The 19,739-nt window shown below is 43.3% G+C and overlaps 2 non-coding genes across 2 annotated transcripts; both read left to right on the forward strand.

The window, feature by feature from the left end:
- Nucleotides 1-15,289: 15,289 nt before the first annotated feature.
- Nucleotides 15,290-15,395, forward strand: LOC126458753 (U6 spliceosomal RNA). Its single transcript, XR_007585721.1, has one exon. It is a non-coding gene; the product is annotated as a U6 spliceosomal RNA (small nuclear RNA).
- A 3,377-nt stretch (nt 15,396-18,772) lies between these two features.
- Nucleotides 18,773-18,843, forward strand: Trnag-ccc (transfer RNA glycine (anticodon CCC)). The gene has a single exon. It is a non-coding gene; the product is annotated as a tRNA-Gly (tRNA).
- Nucleotides 18,844-19,739: the final 896 nt, after the last annotated feature.

The following is a 19,739-nucleotide window of genomic DNA, read 5'->3' on the forward strand; positions in this document are numbered from 1 at the left end:
TCAGTACCTTGCTCTGAGAAAGGGCCTAATTATTTCGTAAAATTTGACAGTCTTGGCTGAAGGGAACGAATAACTGCATGCAACGCTAAGAGTCCAATTTCGATCACAGGAATGCCACCTTCACCCAAACTCATTACCTGATGTCCAAACAGATGTCCTATCAACCTGTCCCTTCTCCCTGTCAGTGTTTTCCACATATTTATTTCCTCTCCGATTCTGCGCATAACCTCCTCGTTCCTTACCTTATCAGTCCACCTAAGCTTGGTATATATCGATTACTAAAAGAAAACAAAATGTCGTTGAGAAGAATACGAGTGATTCTGGAATAAACGCGGGTGCATATTTGCTCATGAAACGGGATGAGACTTGCCAACAACAGCTGCATCGTCACCTGTGACAACACGTCTTCGTTGCTAGCAGCACCGAAGCTATAAAAGTCTGAACACTCGCGTGAATTCATTTCAAAACTTTCAGAAGAATGAGTGCACATTAATTGCCTGAAGCAAATTCTGCATTCGATTTCCCTATTTAGTCACGACTCACAATCCATGTTTCTCTGTCCGCAGCTCTTGGTCGTGCGGTAGCGTTCTCGCTTCCACGCCCGGGTTCCCGGGTTCGATTCCCGGCAGGGTCAGGGATTTTCTCTGCCTCGTGATGACTGGATGTTGTGTGATGTCTTTAGGTTAGTTAGGTTTAAGTAGTTCTAAGTTCTAGGGGACTGATGAACATAGCTGTTAAGTCCCATAGGGCTCAGAGCCATGTTTCTATGTGCCGATTGTTGAAATCAGTCACAAAAGTTTCTGAAATAATAATTTTCAATATGGGATATTATTATCAGCGCAGTAATGAATCTTCTACTGCCTATTTAAAATTGTTGAACTGCCTGTATTGCACTACAGTGAGCAACTTTTCGAGTAGTTGTATGGAAACCACATCGCACCATTGTGCTCACTGATTCATAGTCAGTGTGTAATAGTGAGAATGAGTATGTGTATGCAAGTTGCGTCCCGACAGCACTCTGTTAATAAGTGGATTTAATTTTTATTGGTTTCGTCTTTATGAAATCAGAGCGGCATGTTAAGATAAGACGGCGCTGCGGTACAGCGTAGCAACTCCAATGTTCTATCAAGTTCTCTCTTCGTATGTTATTTGCTATGTTACTTCCTATGTTATTTTGAAAGAGTGTAGTAGATATTATGTGCAGTTTTTTTTGGGGGGGGGGCTGGTAATGTGTGATTACGTGGGGATCAATTAGATAATGCTTTCCCACCCAGTAATCATATGCAGTCCAACAGCCAAAGTAAATATTAATAGGCCTAATAAGGAGCCAAATGTTGCAATGAAAATGAGTTATTAGACAATCTATGGGTAACGATGGTGGCTTTCATAGGCCAGCAATTTACATCGGCGCGTAGTTACCACAGATCGCAACTTGCCTGTCATAAGTAGACATGCCATCACCTGAATTGCAAATTTGAAAATCCTGTACAGATGGGTCGAATTGGATTATTTTTGCGGATACATACAGTCTGTCGACTATAAGCAACGCTGCAAGATGTCCTGCGCCGTACTGTCCATTTTTTCGACAGAAAATAATGAATGTTTAAGTCGATGTATGATGTATCGAGATATTATATTATCGGCACGAACGTGTGGGTTTAAACGTACGCTTGCACAGTTGACTTCCTTGTGAACATCTGTGCGCCGAACGGGGTGATGGGTGATGGCAGCTTCCCATTGTTCAAATGGTTCAAATGGCTCTGAGCAATATGCGACTTAACTTCTGAGGCCATCAGTCGCCTAGAACGTAGAACTAATTAAACCTAACTAACCTAAGGCCATCACACACATCCATGCCCGAGGCAGGATCCGAACCTGCGACCGTAGCGGTCGCTCGGCTCCAGACTGTAGCGCCTAGAACCGCACGGCCACTCTGGCCGGCTTTCCATTGTTCTCACCACAGAGATATGGAAAGTACGTCTGTAAGAGAGCGTCTAAGCGTGCTTCCCCCCACTTGTTTAGGAAAAACAAAACGAAACTCCCTGCGTGCATTCCTCATTTAGTGAATTTTAACTAAGATTTATTAAAATCGTTTATTTCCAATTAACTGAATTTCTCAGAGGCAGAAAAGGTCCGGATTTACCCCAGACACTTGTAAAACCCCACCGAGGACGCCCTCAAGACAAATCCGGGGAAACACAGAAGAATAATTACAGAGGTAAGCTGCCGTCGATATATAGCGTAATCAGTGGATTACCTGAATTATTCTCTGGAAATACTGGAATGGATCGCTGAAGACGCCATGCCTGGTATTGTTCACGAAATGAAATAGTGTAATCAGCTGAAATTAGCGATCCGTGAGTCTGACAGCTGCGCGGAGGGCACCATTGCCTATAGAGGTGGCCAGACACGTAACTTCAAGGTCGACAGGCATGCATGTGCAAGCACGCAGAAACTGTGTCTAGCGGGTTAAAAAGTATGGTACACAGTGGTCGAGCAGAACCTCATAAGCCACACATTTCTACGGTTATTGTTAAGCGCTGCTTGAGGTGGTGTGAAGAGCAGCGGCACTGACAGTGGATGACTGTGAACGAGTGATTCGAAGAGACGAATCACGCCAAATCACGTGGCAATCCGATGGATGGGTTTGGGTTTGACGACTGCCTGGAGTACGTTATCTGCAATCATGTATAGTGCCAACAGTGAATTACCGAGGAGTTGGTGTTAAGGTATGGGACTGTTTGTCGTGGTTAGTGTATGGTGCCCTTATTGCGCTTAAGGAAACGCCAAATACGGAAGGATATGATTACGTCTTACAGCGCTGTGTACTAGGTACAGTAGAGGACACTCCAGAGACCATGATTGTACCAGCATGGTAATGCACCATGTCGTAAAACAGAAATTCTGAGTCAGAGGTTTGTCGACGACAATAATGTTAGCTGTCCATTGCCGCGACCTGCATCCAATGGCACATGTTTCACATGAATTAGCACGTCGACTCCGCTCCAATCTTCAAACCCCAGAGTCTAACATTACTACCTTCTTTAGTTTCGGGTCAGTTCTTGAGCAAGAAAGGGGTGTCACTCCCCCACCGACATTCTGGCAAAGGCGCCGAAATGCTAAGGGTAGATACACCCCAAATTAATGTGTATAATAGGTGTCCTGATGCTTTTTATCAGCTAGTATATCAAAATAGCTTCTTAAATCTTCTGGCCAATGTTTGAGTGTGGGCTGCATACTACTCATGTAGTTTTTATTTTTCAAACAGCTTGAACAGTCCGAATGCTTGCGCAAAATTATCCTAGAGAATGGTCAAGCAAGCTTGCACAATGTGCTCGGCCATGCATGCTTGTGTTACCTTACAGTTTCATGCGTGGCCGCCTTAATTGCCAGGGCAGTTGTGCCACAAAGTGACATCCAACGACATCACAGGGAGATCTCACATATGTTGGTCGGCTTTTCGTGAGCCATCGGACCAGGAGTTCAGTTTTTATGACACTGGATTGGCGCGTAATTTCGAAGCGTTTTGCCCTGGCAATTAAGGCGGCCACGCATGAAACTGTAAGGTAACACAAGCATGCATGGCCGAGCACATTGTGCAAGCTTGCTTGACCATTCTCTAGGATAATTTTGCGCAAGCATTCGGACTGTTCAAGCTGTTTGAAAAATAAAAACTACATGAGTACTATGCAGCCCACACTCAAACATTGGCCAGAAGATTTAAGAAACTATTTTGATATACTAGCTGATCAAAAGCATCAGGACACCTATTATACACATAAGTTTAATAAACGCCACAGATACGCATAACAGAGACGTTATCAATAATATGTTCTCCTTCACTATTTACAGGTCTGCCAGCGCTGGGATAACTTTTCGGTTCCGCGACTGGTCACGTGGTTTTAAGACAAACAACTTGTCGAACCACGTTCGGAGCGCATTTTCATTCGGAAAGGTAGTTCCTCGAAGGCTGTTCGATAGAGAGCGGAGAAGATGAAAATCTAAGGGCGTACAATCAGACAAATAAGGTGGTTGTGAAATGACTCGCAACGCAACTACTGTATGGCATTTTTCGTCGGTCTAGTAGAAAGCGGCAGGCGCTGTCGTGGAGTAGCATCACTTCACGCAGTCTCCCTGGTCGTTGTTCTTGGATTGCGTCTGCAAGACATGTCAGTTGTTGACAGTAAATATCGGCAGTGATGGTTACACCTCGGGTGAAACAATTCGCAGTACACCACACCGTCGCTGCTCCACCAGCTGTTTAGCATCATCTTTTGTGGATGCTGCAGGTGTTTGTATGGGAAGTTTCTGCATTGTTTGGTCTCATCCACTCCTTTCTTTTCGTTAAGCACAAAAAAATTGTTCAAATGGTCCTGAGCACTATGGGACTTAACTGCTGAGGTCATCAGTCCCCTAGAACTTAGAACTACTAAAACCTAACTAACGTAAGGACATCACACACATCCATACCCGAGGCAGGATTTGAACCTGCGACTTCTCGTCCACACCGGCCGGCTAAGTTAGCACGAAGACACCAGTTACCATCAGGAACGATACAGGCTGCGAATGGTCGGTGTTGCTCACTAGTCAAATGATGACTAGCAAGCAGAGCTGCACATATGGTCATCCTCCGATTTTTATGATTTTGACCCAGAGCATGCCGTATCCATGCATCCGATTTACCAACCTTCCGCGCTGCATGCAAATGTCGCACGATGCTGGAATGATCACAGATCTTCTCATTCGACAGTTCTCGAATACATTAACGTTGATAATTATCGATTAATGCATTGTAAAATGGAAATGAGCGTTTGGCGTCATTGGCCGGGAGGCCCCTTGAGGGGCAAGTCAGGCCGCCTTGGTGCAGGTTTTATTGGATTCGACGCCACATTGGGCGACCTGCGCGCCGGATGGGGATGAAATGATGATGAAAACAACACAACACCCAGTCCCTGAGCGGAGAAAATCCCCGACCCAGCCGGGAATCTAACCCGGGCCCGTAGGGCGGCAATTCGTCACGCTGACCACTTAGCTATCGGGGCGGACAATTAATGCATTTAAACCATCTTAATCAAAGCCTGAAGGTCTTGCTGAACGTGTTGAGTCACTAATGACAAAACAGTGCTCCGGAAAACGAGAAACCTTTTTCTCACCGTGCTGTGTCCAGTGGCGTTATCCTCATACACGGCGCAGTTGTTTATTGCTGTCTTCGCTGCTGTCATCCTTCTACTGAATTCAGACAGAAGATGATGTCGGAAGTGGTCCGATTTCTCCACTTAGCACTCCATTTTCTAGCATCCGTAACTCCACTCACTATCTCCAAATGACAAAATGACAACATGTAAACTCAAACAGCAACAGTGAACTACAAATAAAAAATGACAGTCGATTAATAAACCCATAGCAGCAGGAATACCAGTACGCAAAACGAAAACGCTACGAACTTATATACCAGCCTAATATAATGTGAGATAAGAATACAGTGTATGTGTCACGGCTAGTTGTATTGAAACCTTCCCGTCTCCTCCGTATCTCTTTTGTTACGCAACCTTCCCTTCTACAATAACCTATGAAACCATCCCTTAGGATTTCTATCTCTTGCTTAATGATAACAAATTAAATCTTTCCTTTGAAATTAATTCTCTTTCTCAATAATAATAATAAGTGCAATCTTCGCATACAAATTTAAATGCTGTTTGTTAAAAGTGATTTGCTGATTATTTCGACGAAACATGGAATGTGTCGTCGTCGTGAGCCTCAGTTGTTACCTGCAATAACCCAAAACTGTTCCTTACCTTTTTGACGGTTACTGGGTCGGCATCTGACTGCTACATCGAACTGCGACATGAATATACTTACTCTGTTTTACTATACTGCTTAAGCTGCTGGTGGATTGTCATAATAAGTGGCTGTATTTATTACCAATGCTGACATTCTTTAATAGCAAAGCTGACGTTATTCTTTAATTAATTTGACTGAAGTTACGTAATTAATAGTTAAACTTTTTATTGACAACAATAAAATTTTGCAAAGTTTTACGTTGATGGTTTTTGGGATGGATTATAATCAGTAATGCAATATTGCTGGCAAAAATTGATTATAGTCTGAAAACGATTCTTCAAATATTTACTATTGGTAATGAAATGATTTTACAAACGTTCAAATGGGACTTACTTTTTACAATAATGTTACAACTAGCATTGCGCAAACATACCTTCAGTATTCTTGAGTTCCTCAAAAAAAAAAAAAAAACAATAATATTAGTTCCTCTTATGATAATAGTTAACTGATGTCTCAGTACATCCGTTTACAATCTCTTGTAAATCATAGCTGGTGGCTGGCAGGCACACCGCTCCTCTCAACCTCTCGCTTCAGACCTGCTACCGACTCGCTTCACATCTCGCTCACTACTGACTTCCTACGAACGCTGTAAGTGCGGTCTCTCCCGTCAACAATGCTTTCTGGTGCAGACAATCCTTGCCACCATTACAAAATGTATCAATGCGCGGTCTTTCCCGCTCTTTTCTTAAAATGTATCCATACGCGGACTCTCCCGCCCTTTTTAAAATTATATCAATATGCGGTCCCTCCCGCCAACCATACTTTGGTGCAGACATTCCCTGCTACCACAATTACTTCCAAAATGACAAATATTAATTATTCCTACTTAATCCTATTAATAAAATATAAACATCTTTCATAAATTGTGGTTTGACAATACAGGGTGTTACAAAAAGGTACGGCCAAACTTTCAGGAAACATTCCTCACTCACAAAGAAAGAAAATATGTTATGTGGACATGTGTCCGGAAACGCTTACTTTCCATGTTAGAGCTCATTTTAGTTTCTTCAGTATGTACTGTACTTTCTCGGTTCACCGCCAGTTAGCCCAATTGAAGGAAGGTAATGTTGACTTCGGTGCTTGTGTTGACATGCGACTCATTGCTCTACAGTACTAGCATCAAGCACATCAGTACGTAGCATCAACAGGTTAGTGTTCATCACGAACGTGGTTTTGCAGTCAGTGCAATGTTTACAAATGCGGAATTGGCAGATGCTCATTTGATGTATGGGTTAGCAGGGGGCAATAGCCGTGGCGCGGTACGTTTGTATCGAGACAGATTTCCAGAACGAATAGAAATATACACGTATTACAGTATGAAGGAGTTCATGATCAACGGCAGTAGTGTGAGCTGCTGGCGATGATTCACTACAGCAACCCCTTTGGCTCGCTTTGTTACCGGAGACAGTGTACCGCCTCTTCTATGCGTCCGCGGTCAGGGGCGGCAACAGCTGGACACGCAACGGCGGCGACCGGACGGCGGGGGCGGTGGCGGCCACTGGGCGGATTTGCATAGCCAGCCGGCCCCTCCCTTCCTCCCACCAATTAAATCATTAATTGGCTCTCAGCCGGCAAACAAACAAGCGCCATATCGGCCGTGAGGGTGAACCGCTCCTCTATCCCATTTCGCTTCACTGTGCTCGCTGAGTAGCTGGTCGGGCTGGGTTTTCCGCTACATCCTAGCGTCAAGTCCCCAGCAAAAATATTTAACGACTCCAAAAAGCTGTGCGTGAATGTACTTCCCAGACGCTACGTGTCGTTTTGTAACAAAGATTACCAGTTCGCTTCATAAACAAGTTACGTTTCAATCCCGCGCCCTGTCATCTTGCTTTAGGTTATCCGCGATTTCCCTAAATCACTTCAGGCAAATGCCGGGATGGTTTCTTCGAAAGGGCACGATCGACTTCCTTCCCCATCCTTCCCTAATCCGATGAGACCGATGACCTCGCAGTATGGTCTCTTCCGCCAAATAACCCAACAATTTATAGTGATCACATGCTATGAAGGAAGAACACTTTTTCAGAGTGCAAGAGCACTTATTCAGTATGCTGCCACTGGTTGTCAAAAGCGAACTTAGCAGCACTTTCGTTTTTACTAAAAGCGACGTCATCTAAATTCTTCACCGTTTGTTATCGACCATTATACAATGAGATGACAAAAGTCCTGGGATACCTCCTAGTACCGTGACTGACCTCTTTTTAGCCGCGGAGCGCAGCAACTCGATGTGGCATGGACTCAACAAGTCGTTGGCAGTCTCCTGCAAAAATATTGAGCCATGCTGCCCCTATAGCTGTCCATAATTGCGAAAGTGTTGCGGGTGCGGGATTTTGTGCACAAACTGACCTCTCGATTCTGTCCCACAAATGTTTGATGGAGCTCAAGTCGGCGATTTGGATGGCCAAATCATTCGCTCGGATTGTCCAGAATATTCTTCAAAACCAATCGCGAACAGTTGTGGCTCAGTGACATGGCACATCGTCATCATAAAAATTCCATCGTTGTTTGGGAACATGAAGTCGGCGAATGGCTGCAAAAGGTCTGTAAGTAGCCGAACATAGCCATATCCAGTCAATGATCACTTCAGTTTGACCAGAGGACCCAGTCCATTCCATGTAAACACAGCCCACAACAATATGGGGCCATTACTAGCCTGCACAGTGCCTTTTTAACAACTCGGTTCCATGGCTTCGAGGGGTCTGCGCCATAATCGATCCCTACCACCAGCTCTTACGAAATGAAATCGGCACTCATCTGACCAGGCCATGGTTTTCCAGTCTTCTAGAGCCCTTCCGGTAAGTTCACGAGCCCAGGAGAGGCGCTACAGGCGATGTGTTCCTGTTAGCAAAAGCACTCGCGTCTGTTGTCTGCTGCCAGAGCCCGCTTAAACCACATTTCGCCGCATTGTCGTAACGGAAACAAATGGTTCAGATGGCTCTAAGCCCTATGAGACTTAACATCTGAGGTCATCAGTTCCCTAGACTTAGAACTACTTAAACCTAACTAACCTAAGGACATCACACACATCCATGCCCGAGGCAGGATGCGAACCTGCGACCGTAGCAGCAGCGCGGTTCCTGACTGAAGCGCCTAGAACCGCCCGACCACAGCGGCCGGCCGTAACGGAAACATTTGTGGTAGTGTAAGTTCCTACGGGACCAAACTCCTGAGGTCATCGGTCGATACGTTTGTCATGCGCCCCACAATTAATTTCTACGGTTATTTCACGCGCAGTTGCTTGTCTGTTAGCAATCATAACTCTACACAAACGCAGCTGCTCTCGGTCGTGGAGTGAATGCGGTCGGCCACTGTGTTGTCCGTGGTGAGAGCTAATGCCTGAAATTTGGTATTCTCAGCAGATTCTTGACATTGTGGATCTCTGAATACCGAATTCCCTAATGATTTCCGAAATGGAATATCCCAAGCATCCAGCTTCAATTACCATTACACGTTCGATTTACACCTTGCATATGCGATACTACCTCCATCCTTATGTGTGCATAATTTTAACGCTATTCCATGACTTGTTACCTCAGTGTAGTGCTATTTAATAAAGAAGGCAGGCGCATCAGTGCATGCAGAACACGTGAAAAACAAAGGAAAATCGAAGCTCCGGGATCGACCGACCGCCGTGTCTTCTTCTAGTGGCTTTATGCGTCTTGCCCGGCGAGGGACGGAGAACAGATAAACTTCGCTTCGTCAGCTAGTCTGCGCTCTGCCCCTCTGTTGGGTTGTTTTTGGGGGAGGAGACCAGACAGCGAGGTCATCGGTCTCATTGGATTAGGGAAGGAAGGGGAAGGAAGTCGGCCGTGCCCTTTCAAAAGAACCATCCCGGCGTTTGCCTGGAGCGGTTTAGGCAAATCACGGAAAACCTAATTCACGATGGCCGGACGCGGGTGCCCCTCTGTCCCACACCACATTCTCCCGCCGATGCCTACTTTGGTGTCTTGCCACGATTACGTAAGCGCCACATTTTAGCCGCTGTTTCTGCTTCTGACTCTCCCTACAACAATTTAAATACATGGAAAACTATAGCTGTCCCTCCATATGTAATACTTGTAGTGTTTGTTTTATGCCACCCATAATGAACACTAGAGTGCACAAGTATCTCACCATGAACTAACATGAAAACCTGCGCTAAATTTTTGGCACGCACGCTACATACAGGTGCAGCAGAATGACGCTATTAGCTATAGTGTCAAGAGATGCATAGCGCCGGCCCTTGTGGCCGTGCGGTTCTAGGCGCTACAGTCTGGAACCGCATGACCGGTACGGTCGCAGGTTCGAATCCTGCTCGGGCATGGATGTGTGTGATGTCCTTAGGTTAGTTAGGTTTAAGTAGTTCTAAGTTCTAGGGGACTGATGACCACAGATGTTAAGTCCCATAGTGCTCAGAGCCACTTGAACCATTTTAGATGCATAGCTTATTGCCACTGCGCACCGCTCCATCATCCACCCATACACACCACTATAGTTACTTGGAACCGTTATGTTTGTAGCAAACTTTAAATCAAACACGTTTAATGAAAGGTTATCCCATCAGTCAGATAATGAAGGTCAACAGACAACTGAGGAGAATGACTGTAACTGTTGGCGTTTTTCTTTTTTTTTTGTAGTAGAAGTGTAAGTAGACTGTTTATGTTTTTATGTTGGTAACGCCACGTAGCGCTCTATATGAAAATCACTGACTGTGCTGTGTGAAGTCTGTGGCTGGTTTGCATTGTTGGAATATTCGCTATTGTAGTGTTGGGCAGCTGGATGTGAACAGCGCGTAGCGTTGCGCAGTTGGAGGTGAGCCGCCAGCAGTGGTGGATGTAGGGACAGACATGGCAGAATTTTGAGAGCGGACGATCTGGACGTGTGTCCGTCAGAAAAAGGAAATTTGTAAGACTGGATGTCATGAACTGATACATATATATATATATATTATGACTTTTGAACACTATTAGGGTAAATACATTGTTTGTTCTCTATCAAAATCTTTCATTTGCTAACTATGCCTATTAGTAGTTAGTGCGTTCAGTAGTTAGAATCTTTTATTTAGCTGGCAGTATTGGCGCTCGCTGTATTGCAGTAGTTTGAGTAATGAGGATTTTTGTGAGGTAAGTGATTCATGAAATGTATAAGTTATTGTTAGTCAGGGCTATTCTTTTGTAGGGATTATTGGAAGTCAGATTGCGTTGCGCTAAAAATATTGTCTGTCAGTTTACTGTTGATCACAATAAGTAAAGAGAGAAATGCCTGAGTGCGTTCAGTTTTGCTCAACTGCTTGAAAATCAGATCATGTAAGAGGTTTTCTAGCACTGTCATTCATAAATTTCACCAAGGGGATGTTTCAGAAGGAGAATCAATTGCCATGATCATGATGAAGAAACCATCCCTAATAGGCTACTGACATGCCCGTTTTAATATTCCTGTATGGCCTTGGTCTCTTGTAGAGTCCCATAATTGCACTATTAATATTTTCTTTCTGAACTTCCCGTCAATTCCTAGTTTGGAAACTGAGAATTAGTGGCTCTTTATTCCCCAAATATGTTTCAGCTCATTTATTAAGCATTTTTAGTGGTATTAGCAAGGAAGTGTATTCTAAACGATGAACTACTACTCAGTGATTTTCCCTCCCCTCTCCGCCGGCCGCAGTGGCCGTGCGGTTAAAGGCGCTGCAGTCTGGAACCGCAAGACCACTACGGTCGCAGGTTCGAATCCTGCCTCGGGCATGGATGTTTGTGATGTCCTTAGGTTAGTTAGGTTTAACTAGTTCTAAGTTCTAGGGGACTAATGACCTCAGCAGTTGAGTCCCATAGTGCTCAGAGCCATTTGAACCATTTGAATCCTCCCCTCTCCCTATCCCCCTTCCACCCCCCTCTCTGTCACACACAAATTCTCTCTCTCTCTCTCTCTCTCTCACACACACACACATACACACAATATATATATATATATATATATATATATATATATATATATATATATACGAGGGGCGTTCAGAAAGTAAGCTCCGATCGGTCGCGAAATGGAAACGACTGTGAAAATCCGATAAAGCTTTGCACAGATGTGTTGGGTAGTGTCTCTAGTATAACCCCAGTTAGCATCACGTCGCTCTTCTCATTTCTGAGCTCGCAGTGAGTGCGTAAAGATGTCTAGAAAATAGTGTCTGCCGCCAAGTACGAGGGCCTGGTGAGAAATTTAGCCTGAAGCTATGCAGCTAACATTACATAACTGTCGTGCTGTTTCTTCTTCAAGATAATTCTCAGCCGCATTCTGCAGGGGCAATGAAGATGCTCCTGCATCGTTTTCAAATGGAAATGTTAGATTACCCACAATACAGTCCGCAATTGTCTCCCCCTGAGTTTCATCTCTGGTCGCATGAACCGCTGTCTTTGAAGACAACATTTTGACACAGACAACGAGGTGTAGGCCAGCGTGGAGAACTGGCGGAAAGCACTGGCGGCTGCCTTCTATGATGAGGCTATTGAAAAGTTGGTACAACGCTATGACAAAAGTCTAAGTCAGAACGGCGACTACGTAGAGAAGTAGCTGAAAGGTGTAGCTAATTGTTACAAGTAAAACATTTCTGATGTTCACTGTGGTTTCAATTTGGCAATCAATCGGAGTTTACTTTCTGAACAGGCCTCGTATATATATATATATATATATATATATATATATATATATATATATATATATATATATATATATATATATATATATATATATAGTGCTGTTTTTCTGGGAGAACGCTGAGGGGTTGGTACCCTCGACTTTTTCGTCGACAAAGTAATTTTTTTTAACTTGGAAGAGTGCCAAAGATTTATTTCACGGACGTAAATTATTCATTTCATTTTTTCGTGTTGCTAATTGCAATGCAAACGATACCAGTGCAGTTTTTGGTGGGAAAAGCGATGTCATTGACTGTTTCAAGCATTTCGAAGCTACGACCGATACTTTTTTTTTAGTTCGGCATGTTGATGACGTCATGGCTAAAAGCAGACGGATGGTATCCCATGCTGCAGTTATGAGTAATTATCGCTGCATTATATGCAATGTCGGAGTGCCCTCAAACTTTTTTTTTTTAGGAAAAAAGCACTATATATACATATACATGTGCTAGAGTTCCCCTACTTGTCTGCCTCGTGTCAACTTCTCACGCTTAGGTCTTTCAATAACCAGCATTGAAAACCCACAAGAGCGCTACAGAATTTACTTCCTACAGTCCAACAAACACCAAAACGGTGCAATTGACAGACGTTCCATGCATATATTTAGTGGAATGGAGCAGGCCTCTGTTCCAGAGACAAGTTTTCACTGCGTGGAGAACATGGTAAGGTGTATGTGAAATTAGAGTGTTCGTTGCATGAATGCTAATGGTTATCTATAGTTTACTCTGTTTTTCTTCGTCATTGTGTTCATAACACTGGGATACATTTACTATGATACTACTGCGTGTTATAAGGAAAATAATAAAAATGCGAGCCTTCAAACCCAACAAGATACGTTCACTGCCACTATGGCACGCAAAAACCTATCATCTGGTTAACAGTTCGCTCTGTAAGACAGCCATCTGATGATCAGCCGATGTTCTAAAGCGATAATGGCAAGGAACAATGAAATACGTTACGCAAAAACGCCTTGAATTGAGTAGCTGGTAGTCGATTTTATAAGTTATCTCATAATGCAACTGCAGAGGAGCCCTTACAATGTGAACTAATGACAAACCCAGACTTGCCGCATTAGAATATTGTGTAACTAGTACAGCTTCTGCGACGAGTTGCGTAGTCTGAAAGTACAAAAAGATGCAGAGGCAAAGAATGAAACAAATCGAGTTGTGGGGGGGGGGGGGGAGGGGGGGGGACTTTTGTCCCGGAGGCAGTATCTGCCATGGAGAAAGCGGCGTCCGTGCCGGCGCAAAGCATTCCACTATCCCTGTGCCTCCTGGGGCGATACTCTAGGGTTGGCGGTGGCGGGTGTGTGTGTGTGTGTGTGTGTGTGTGTGTGTGTGTGTGTGCGGGGGGGGGGGGGTGAAGGCAGCTGCCGTCGACGCGGCGCAATAATGGAAAGGGGGCGGTCACACACACGCTGCCTTTGTACGCTGCGGGATACTTCCGCTTTGATCCGTCTCATTTTGCAGTGCTATCTGAGAGGGACGTGGGAGGTCCAAATCTGATTACATCGTCAGCTACTCACGTATTGCCGCCAGAAGTTGTAGGAGACCGCGTGAGGCAGTAGTTTGATGCTTCAATTTTCTTTGTGTGTCGTTGTCGTCGTGGCGGTTTTCATTTTCCTTCCTTAGAGATTGATTCACTCTGAACGTCAACTGAACGGAAGACGACGTCACTGACAACTGGTGGTGCGTTCACACATGGTCGAAACGTCAATATAACGCCCAGTACCGAACAGTGAAAGTGAGGTTTGAGATACCATCCGTCGTACAAATAGTCATAATAATAAAGTATATTAATGGACGAAGCAGAATCGTAACGGACGTCCTTGGCGAAGATTGTATGCTAAAGTGCGGAGTAAGGGAACGATAGGAAAAGTGTCGTCCTAACATTTTAAAGCATCGTTATTTATGTGCTACGCAAAATTTATATGTTGTTGTTGTGGTCTTCAGTCCTGAGACTGGTTTGATGCAGCTCTCCATTCTACTCTATCCTGTGCAAGCTTCTTCATGTCCCAGTACCTACTGCAACCTACATCCTTTGAATCTGCTTAGTGTATTCATCTCTTGGTCTCCCCCTACGATTTTTACCCTCCACACTGCCCTCCAATACTAAATTGCTGATCCCTTGATGCCTCAGAACATGTTCTACCAACCGGTCCCTTCTTCTGGTCAAGTTGTGCCACAAACTTCTCTTCTCCCCAATCCTATTCAATACTTCCTCATTAGTTATGTGATCTACCCATCTAATCTTCAGCATTCTTCTGTAGCACCACATTTCGAAAGCTTCTATTCTCTTCTTGTCCAAACTATTTACCGTCCATGTTTCACATCCATACATGGCTACACTCCATACAAATACTTTCAGAAATGACTTCCTGACACTTAAATCTATACTCGATGTTAACAAATTTCTCTTCTTCAGAAACGCTTTCCTTGCCATTGCCAGTCTACATTTTATATCCTCTCTACTTCGACCATCATCAGTTATTTTGCTCCCCAAATAGCAAAACTCCTTTACTACTTTAAGTGTCTCATTTCCTAATCTAATACCCTCAACATCACCCGACTTAATTCGACTACATTCCATTATCAAATTTATATATGTTTCTAGAAATATCCCCCAGGCTGTGACTAAGCCATGTCTCCGCAATATCCTTTCTTCCAGGAGTGCTAGTTCTGCAAGGTTCGCAGGAGAGCTTCTGTAAAGTTTGGAAGGTAGGAGGCGCGGCACTGGCGGAATTTAAAGCTGTGAGGGCGGGGCGTGAGCCGTGTTTGGGAAGCTCAGTTGCTGTACTCGCTTCGGCGGTACATATACTAAAATTGGAACGATACAGAGAAGATTAGCATGGCCCCTGCGCAAGGATGACACGTGCCGGCACGGTAGCTCAGCGTGTTCGGTCAGAGAGGTGGCTGGCCTCTGTAATAAAAACCTGAGTGAAAGGATCAACAACGAACTTGAACGGATGTTACGTGACGTCCGCAACGGCCAAACACAACGATCAACAACGAAAAAAAAAAATGGGGAAAAAAAGAAATGCACATATAATACAAGATTTAAAAAAAAGTTGGTAGAGCACTTGCGCGCGAATGGCAAAAGTCCCGAGTTCGAGTCTCGGTCCGGCACACAGTTTTAATCTGCCAGGAAGTTTCAACGTTATTTTTCTTGGAAACCATTTAGCGGTACTCTTGACAGGATAGTTTCAGTAATTCCGAATGAAATTCTTCATTGTGCTGTGATATGAAATAAGCTGCCCATTTTCATGTGTCAAAAAGCTTTTCAAAGGCAGAGTCGACACTTTTTTTTGTTGCATGAATTTCGTGAAATTTTGCTACTGATTAAAGAATTTACTGTCATCCAACTTCGCGTTTCTCAATGCAAAAATCTGTAGCTTCTGCTGCTTGTTCTCGCGCTGGAATATCATCCAATGCCATCCACTGAAAGTGCTTTAATTGGGTGCTAAATCTGCATGTCAAAGATTTGAAGTAGTCTTTGGAAATAACGTACACATTACTCACGTTTGCTCTGAATTCTTTCATCTGTTTTTGATGGGTCTCTCATGATACTCTTAAAATTCCGAGAAATTTGACTGGACGTTCGTGTCATTAGCTTGTAAGAAGCTTTAGTTGTACGTACCTTCATCGTTAGAAAGCATAACAGAAGCCCGACAGGTGGGGCTTGTGTGTATTTGGCAACCTCACGCCTGACAACGCTATATTTGACAAAATAGATCTGTACGCAAAAACGAATGAGTATGAAATTTAAATCGATGTGTAACTACCTGTAAGTGTGCAGTTGTTTTGTGATCCGAACTAAAACGGAAATCATTGATCTTGATAACTGAAAACATGTGTGTCTGGTTGCTGGTCATTCTCTACATGTTGACATCTTATTGTAGCATGCGATTGTTTTGAGGCTCGGTGACGGTGAGAAGACGATGAAATTTACTACTTACTATTGCACTAGTAAAAAACTGTGTTTAAGAAACATGTGGTAGAAAAAATTAATCACGCGTGCGAATTATGGTCGCTGAGAGGTTGCTGCTGTTGCCGTGTAGTCTGCTCAAATAAGGTTTGCACTTACCGCGGCACAATATTTTGCTGTGATTCACAACATTTGCTCCAGCTAAAGATAATGCATTTTTCATTTATTGTTAATTTCTAAAAAATTTAAAATATAAAATACGTACATGTTTTTAAAAAGATTCAAGCATGAGGTTGTGTGCTGAGAATTTAGAGGAAAACATTATTGTCCTCTTTAAAATGGTCAGTTGGCCATAGTCTTTAAGAAAAATGTAGCGCTTCACTTTACTGAACTGCTGGAAATGAGCAGTGGGGAGCCAGGGTGTTTTGCAGGCGTGTGGGACGGAGGATTTGGGGAAATGGGTCCCGAATGGGGCTGGGTTGATTTCCAGGTCACGTGCGTGTTGCCTGTTGGCCCCGGGTGGGTGGCGCCAGTTAGAGTTTCCTTCTTTCAACAGTTCGTGACGGTAGGGTGGGTGGTTAACATTAAAATACAATTTTTTAACGTTGCTGATCCGCCAGAGAAAGACGGGTGTAAAAGTCTAGCAAGAAGCCAGGATATAAATAAACGTTTATTTGGACGAAAGACACATTGTATTATTATTTTCCAGTCGTGGCGTGTGTGTGTGTGTGTGTGTGTGTGTGCGGGGTGGAGGGGGCGGAGGTGTGTGTGTGTGTGTGTGTGTGTGTGTGTTTGAAAGATTGGGATGCAATATTTCGTAAATGCCGCTCGCCGCTAACGGCCGCTGATGCCTGCAGTGGTGCCGCCTGGAGGCGGCTGACTTAACTGCGTGCTCGCGTCGCCAAGCTCGTGTCGCGCACACTCGGAATTCCCATGCAGGCGCCGGAAGCGGGCCGCTAAATCACGGCCGCGCCGATTACGACGGACGGTTATTACGGAGGACGGTTATTGGCTCGTAATAACGGCGCCAATACGCATGTGCGGCCAGGCGGAAAACGTACATGGCGCCGGGCACGGCTCTCTGGGAAATATCAGACGTGTTCACACGGATGGACACGATCAGAATTGTATCGACATCGGGCACCACATTCATGTTACAATAAAGGGCTAATTTCAATATGTATGATACATATAATGCCATGTAATTACTTATATCGCAATACTCACGAAATATATGCGCTTCAAGCCTCATTTTTCATCCACTCACCTGAAAATAGAGGTAAAATGAAATTAGGTATGCTGTCTTTATACAGAATGGAATATAAAGATACATTAAAAATGCAGTTCAACTGTTCTTATTTTAGACTAGAATTAAATTCAGTTTCATTTTTATGGGAGACAGATACCTTGAAGATCAAACAATGAATTTCAGTTTTGACTAGTTGAGTATCACTTACATTAGAAGGAATTTACAATGTATCCATGTAATATGGAAATGTTTAAGATCTGCGATTTTTATGAAATCAGTCACTTTTTGCTAATGTTATTAGCACGATGCGTTTAAGTAGTATGTTGCCATTATCAGATGCGGTGCAGTTACATCATGTACTACATTAATTTGAAGGGTAATGACGTTCATTTGCTGGGTGTGCCAATAATTACATGGTGTTGCGGTAAGGAAATATAGCCCTGTACTGAAAGATACGTTTTTGGTGTTTACCTAAAGTAAGTTGGTTGCTTAAATTATTCCAGCAGTAGATATTATTTCATAAAGATCACAAAAGAATTATTATTTAGTTACCAAATACAGTAATTAAACAAATAAAGAAAAAGTACTTTTTTTTTGCAATCTTGCCTCACACTTTTTCCCTTTCGATTTGCTGCGTCACTCCGTTTCACGCCGGCAAATTTGGGGTTTGACTGTTGACGGATTCTTTTACATTAAATCTAGATTGATAGTGAGATGTATATTTAAGGGCAAAAACGAAGGGAGGATATATTACATATGATCCACACTTGAGAAGGTTAGAGGAGTAGATGTGACTACAGAAGTATGCGTTATATCAATTTTGTTAAAGCAGGGTCTTATGTGTCCTTAAGAAGGTTGCAGAATAGCAAATCATAATTCTAGTGTCCAATAATACGAGTGAATAAACGAATATATGTATTCCTGACGTTCGACGATACGTTTATATATCCTTCATCCATTTTAATAATGATTCTCCGGACAGCCACAACCTCTTGGAAAACAAGAAAAAAGAAATTAGAACACATATTGATAATTTTACACTAAAAAAAAATCTTCTTACATAATTGTTTATATACATTGTAGCAGGAGTTTAGGAAGCGTGGCACTGCTGGTGTAGTGGTATCATGCAAGATTCCCATTCTTGCGACCCGGGTTCGATTCCCGGGCAGTGCACTTATTTTAACTTTGTATAGCTATTCTTCATTGACGAAATGTATTGCCAGTAACTGTTTTTTAGATATGCCGATGTAATTAGCAGGTACTGAAGTGCCTAATGTAAAATTTACATACCTACGATATTGAAATGAACTTCAATAAAAATTAACGGTCTCATAATTTTGACGAAACTGTAAGAAGAGTATATACGATTTCTATTGATACAAATCTGAGGATAATCAAATTGTACAGTTTTGTAGAAGGGACGGAGCTGGAAATCCATGGAGAAGTGGACATTACTCTTCTCGGTACACTAAGCAGACGTTCCTGTTATTCGATATCAACACTATTAATATATTTGTTTTAAACGCACGCAGGTAGGTTGTTCTGTTCTGATAACACGAGGACGTCCATCCCATCTAGCGCAATTTATTATAAATCTCAATGTTATTGCACTTTTAAGTGAATGTAGTCTGCGCTTCACAGGACTTTACAAATCCGTAAAATGAACTCCAGAGATGAGTCAAATTTTGACAAAGAGGTGGCAGCTTGATGAGAAATCGAGATAAATAAACACACACACACACACACACACACACACACACACACACACATCAGCTACAACACGTCTTTACACTTTAGAGTCCTCCATACATCTCTCTATCTAAAGTTACTCTCTACCTCTGTCTATCTAAAGTTACTCGAACTCATTTCCCATAACATCTTGAACCAGCGATCGCTTTTGAGCAGCGACGCTACTGCGCAATCGATACTACATTTGACAATCTAAAATTTCAATATTCTCGAGGCGTCATCACTCTAAAGTAATTCGTTTTTAGCGTCCGCCCCCGGTAGCTGAATGATCGCTGGCACGGTAGCTCAGCGTGTTCGGTCAGAGAGCTGGTTAGCCTCTC

This window comes from Schistocerca serialis, chromosome 2 (assembly GCF_023864345.2).
Source record: "Schistocerca serialis cubense isolate TAMUIC-IGC-003099 chromosome 2, iqSchSeri2.2, whole genome shotgun sequence".
Lineage (NCBI taxonomy): Eukaryota > Metazoa > Arthropoda > Insecta > Orthoptera > Acrididae > Schistocerca > Schistocerca serialis.